Here is a 6,174-nt window from a genome sequence, read left to right as displayed (position 1 = left end):
AATTACAAAATTATAATGAACAAAAGATGGTACGCCACTGGTTTTCCAACAAGCTAGCTCTAGGAATCATGTATCATGTATCATGTATAGTTGTTTAAACAATGAGTTTAATTACGTTTATGTATTATCAACGGCGATATTACTGTAGCATACTGGAGGTGATGATAGAAGTATCGGATTAGTCCTGGGGACGGCATCATCCTGTTAAGAAAAACCAGGATATTTTTAGGAATAGTGACTTTTTACAAGTATGTTACCAATCTATTTTTGGAAATAAAATTTTATAGTAGTAGTAAAACCGGCATTGTAAATGCCGGTTTTCCATTTGCTACACCAAACCGGCATTAAGAATGCCGGCTTGTGCCTACATAACAACACTTTTCAACCCGTGATCTAGTTTTTTTGTCACCAGTGTCCTAAACCGGCATTCCAAAGGCCGGTTTGGTCTGCTTTTCAGACTTCTCTGAAACCGACATTCCAAATGCCTGTTAGTGCTGAACTGCATAAATAAGCAAGTTTTGATGACATTTTCATAGACTTCACTTCAATCACTCAAAAGTGTTGACCCATCCGTCGATCATTGTCTCATTCGACGTGTACTATAGTAGTCTATTTTTTAATGAAAATAAAGTTTACGATTATACGCGTGGTTCGAAAGCTACATACGAAGACAATGACTTTCGCGACTTTGGTTTGCATGACTTGTTAGCATATTTGAAAGAAAATGTACCGTTCGAACAAACTGACGTGTTGTATTATGGAGGTGTTCCGGAATTGTCCGCTACGTACCTTTTTACCGGCGAACAATGGTACGGTATAAAAGAAGCCGTCGATGTGCATTCAATTCGAATTTATCTTTATTTATTTTGGAAGATGAAGAAACTTTGGGTTGACGTTACATCGCCGAAAATTCCGAAGCTGAAGAAAATGAACTCGGTGGGCCTTTTTAAGATACTGGGCGTTATTATACGGATTCCGACTAAGAAACTGTTTGTGTAATGTTTTTAATTTTTTAGGATTATTATGTAATATTTTTATTGTTTAGGATTTTCATTTATGTAAAATAATCGTATTTTTTATAATAATTATTAATTTGTCCTTCGTGTCATATATCTGTTGGTGAGTGTTTACTAAAACAGGCTTTGTAAAAGACGGTTTTAGTGTTTTTTTTTCTGACATGTATGAAACCGGCCTTTTTAAGGCCTGTTTCTGGAGAGTTATGTGAAATGACCATATCCGTTTACCAAAAACGAAGCACTATTTTTTTTTTATAAGTTAGGTCCCATTAAAGCGTTCATAATACATAACATTTCCAACTCTGTTTTAACCCAAAAACATAATATCATAACGATACGTTTAGCAATTTATGATGACCCTTGGTACACAAATGACGCATTACAAAAGCATTTATAATAATGACCCAATCACACAAAATACGGGTTAATATTCAATAACCCAACCCGATACCAAATGCACAATCCCGGGGACTACCAATTCCCCAAATCCGCGTCCAAATATCCGCATGCTACCCCATCGAGTCCCAAGCGCTCCTACGCATCTAGTCTAACAACTAGCTAGCTTCACAATCACAATACCTGTAAAAAGGTAAACAACGAGAGGTGTAAGCATAAAGCTTAGTGAATACAATAATTATACATATACATATATAATCTACTTACTTGCATATACTTACACAAATACCGCATACGAGCTAGCAATTCAACAACCATGCAATCACAATGCAAAAACTAAATATCCGCAATTCACAATAAGCTAGCAACGCCAATAGCATATAGTTCACAATTGAATATGCTAATACAAAACTCACACAACCATGATTAGCCAACAGTACAAGGGAATGGTGCTCGCGAAGGACCATCGGTGTTCACAACATCCGTTAGTGTACTGAACACCTCGTATCACTAACCCCCGAGTGGTGTCTTAACACCGCGACTAACTCACCCATCATGACAAATGTGGTGTCTTAACACTGTGACTAACCCACATGTCACTAACCCCGGAGTGGTGTCTTAACACCGCGTCTAACCCACTCGTCACGTAAAATGTGGTGTCTTAACACCGCGACTAACCCACATTTCATGCCACACAAGTAAATACATCATATACATACACGTATAATTATTCCACTTACCTTGGAATGCCTGCACAAGTCATGTACAACATGATCTCCATCCTCAATTTCGAGCAAGTAACCACCTATATCACACATAGACACAATATACACATAAATATACATTCTCTAAAAGAGAACCCGACACACACATCCCTTAGCCAAGGGATCACACTTTGCTCGCCAAGACCCGCCTATTTGACACCTAATGGACACAAACCAATTACTACTTCGGGTGATAATTCAAACTCACACTACAAAGTACAATTTAACCCAAATTATACTTGACACCAGTTAGACCAACCTAGGTCCCAACACTAGATTAATACTTAGGTAGTAATCATTTCAAAACGCCAATTACCCCAAAATCACAACACGCACAATATTGACCCATATTGCTTTTGACCACCTTTGACTTATGTTAAAGTATCATTTTAACCCAAAATTACTTCTCACGAGTAATTACATCCAAAATCATCATTTAACGCTTAACACAAGTGTTTAAACATCCATTTGACCAAAACTAGTGTCATCATCAAATTTGACCCAATTCAATTTACCTATTTTGACACACGTCACCAAGAACGCCCATAATCACTAACGGCTAGTGATTATATTTCCAAAACACCAATTAATAACTAAACCAAGTATTTACATACTTGATTCACTAAAACTTGAGTCAAATCTTAGTTTGACACTAAATCAAAGTCAACGCCCATTTTGACTAGCAAACTTGTTCTTAAGAACATCAAAATCACCAATACACTTACAACCTAGTGATTCAACACCCAACCCATGACAAATACTTTCAAATTCGTCATCAAACTCTAAACCCACAATAATCGGGTTTACGTACACTAACAATACAAAAAACCCCCAATTTCATGAGAAGTGGGGTTTATAACCCAACACTACTCAAACCTTAACTCAAAACAAGAATCAAACACTTAAAATTCAGATTAGGGTTTACCTCAAGCACCAAACGAGTCCTAGTAGCTAGAAACATCAAGATGCAACAAGATCCACTCCAATTTGGGCAAGAATCATCATCTTCTTCATCCATTCAAGCTCTCTCTCTCTCTCTCTAAAAACCTACTTTCTCTCTCTAGAAAGGGTTTGGTTGGTGAAAATGAAGATAATATGAGGATAAGAGCTGGTCTCAAGTCATATAGATGTTCACATGTGAAAAACCCAATTGCCCTCATCAATTTTATAAAATAACAAAATAACCCTCATCTGGCACAGGAACGCCGTTCCAGAAATAGGAACGTCATTCCTCCCATACATAAATCTAGAACGTCGTTCCACATATAGGAACGCCGTTCCTCAAACAGCTCTAAAATGCTCTGTTCAACTATTTATACAATCCTTCCTTTCACAACGTCGTTCTGGTTTCTGGAACGTCATTCCTCCCTTTGGAACGTTGTTCCTCCCTTTGGAACGTCGTTCTTTTATCTTATGTAAATTCTGATTCTGATGTAAATTTTGAAAATGCATAAGTATAAGTAGACTTTTCCTGACACTTTTGAGAACACTTTCTGATGCATAAAATTCAGGGTCTTACAACTCTCTCTCCCACTTAAACTGGATCACGTCCAAATCAACGCGTTAAGAAAAACGGGGTGTTACAATATGGTTATAAAAGTGCATGTTGATTGTTTCATAACACACACCTACTATGGATCCGAAGTACTTTTCAATTGACGTATATCACGGCTGTTGATGGTGCTCCAAATGAACATATATTTAATCACAATATCATCCCAATAGTAAAGTTTTTAATTGTAATTATTCTATTTTCAAGTTGTAATTGTTTAAATAATTAAATGTGAAGACAAAGCACGAAGATTAAAGAATTGAAGAAAAAGTGCCACTAAAGCTTGAAAAGTGCCACTAAAGCCATAGTGCACTCAAAAGTGCCACTAAAAGTGAGTTAAAGACTTGCGCGGATTTTGGGAGTTAAGGAAAATAATTTTTTGTGCAAATTACAAATTGCGAAACATAAAGTACAAGATATCTAAGCGTACAAATAGATGTTCGAAAATCCGGAACCGAGACATAAACCGAGTATCAACGTACGAGACAACGGACCTAAAATTACAAATCAACTATGCACAAGAATATAATATAATATATAATTAATTATATATATATATATATATATATATATATATATATATATATATATATATATATATATATATATATATATTATAATATATAATATAACAAAGCCACCCATGTTTTGGATGCATTTGGTGAGCTGGATTATCGACCTCCGCGATCGCGGAGCTGTAAAGGGGAAATCCATAGCGATCGCAGAGCACACAGTGTCACAAGTTGCCTATAAAAGGCCACGAAATCTGCCGAGTTTTGTACACCTTTTCCAATCTCTCAATCTCTATATGTAATATATTTATATTATAATTATAAATTTAATTTAAGATTAATAATAAATTATGGTTTAGTTGGGTTATTGTAAGAAATGTTTTACGGGTTTTAAAGTCGAAACTCTGTCCGCGCGACGCTACGCGATTAATAACCACTGTAAGCTATGTTCTTCCTTTTTAAATTAATGTCTCGTAACTAAGTTATTATTATGCTTATTTGAGCCGAAGTAATCGTGATGTTGGACTAAATATTAAGACGGGGTTATTGGATTTTGTACCATAATTAGGGTTTGGACAAAAGACCGACACTTGTGAACATTGGACTATTGACTATTAATAGGTAGGGGGTATTGTCTAATTGAATAACAACTCATTGGACCTGTCGAACCTATCTTCAAATTAGTTAATCTAATAATTATTAAATTGATTACGAATGTCCTATTTAGTGACGTTTATACAACATCGTTTACAATCATTTAATTAATCAATTGGATTGGGTAATTGATTATTCATTATGGCCAAGTGAATAAATTAATGTATCATGGACTAATTAAAACAGGGGTGGATTACATACAAGGATAATTGGTGTAATTTTTAACAAAGTATTAAAACCTTGGATTACACGCAGTCGATAACCTGGTGTAATTATTAACAAAGTATTAAAACCTTGTTACAGTTCGAATCCCTAATTAGTTGGAATATTTGACTTCGAAAATAAAGTTAATTTGACGAGCATTTTATAATTATGACCGATGGACTATTATGGGCAAAACCCAGATATGTATCAAATAATCCAGGACAAAGGACAATTAACCCAGAACAATGAATTAGAATCAAAACGTCAAACATCATGATTACGAAAGTTTAAATAAGTATAATTCTTTTATTATATTTCTCATCGTACTTTTAATTATTGTCATTTTATTATTCGCAATTTTAGTTATCGTCATTTATTTATCGTTATTTATTTTACGCACTTTATTTATTGTCATTATTCTTTACGCTTAAAAATATAAATCGACAAACCGGTCATTAAACGGTAAAAATCCCCTTTTATATAATAAACACTTATATGTAATTATATATATTTTATATAAATATAGTTGTTAAAAATATAGTACGTAATCACTAGCTCCCTGTGGAATGAACCAGACTTACTAAAAACTACACTACTCTACGATTAGGTACACTGCCTATAGTGTTGTAGCAAAGTTTAGGTATATCCCATCTATATAAATAAATAATAAAACTTGTCTAATTTCGTTGTATTTCGTAGTAAACAATAATAGTATTTCGTACACCTCCGCTCGCACATCAAGTTTTTGGCGCCGCTGCCGGGGAAAACGCCAAAGCAAAATGCTATATTCTAAAAAAAAAAGATTTTTATTAAGTTTTAATCAATTTTTGTTAAAATATATTTTTTTATAAGTTTTAAATATATAAAATAGAAAAATAATATATATATATATATATATATATATATATATATATATATATATATATATATTTATATATATATATATATAAGTTATATTTTTAATATTTAGTTTATAAATTTATTTTTAATTTAAGTTTTTAAAATATAAGTTTTATTATATAATATTTTCTATAAATTAAAATCAGAAAATTAAAAATATATATATATATATATAT

This window comes from Rutidosis leptorrhynchoides, chromosome 8, assembly GCF_046630445.1.
Source record: "Rutidosis leptorrhynchoides isolate AG116_Rl617_1_P2 chromosome 8, CSIRO_AGI_Rlap_v1, whole genome shotgun sequence".
NCBI classification, from domain to species: Eukaryota; Viridiplantae; Streptophyta; class Magnoliopsida; order Asterales; family Asteraceae; genus Rutidosis; species Rutidosis leptorrhynchoides.
Note: the sequence above shows the minus strand (reverse complement) of the source record.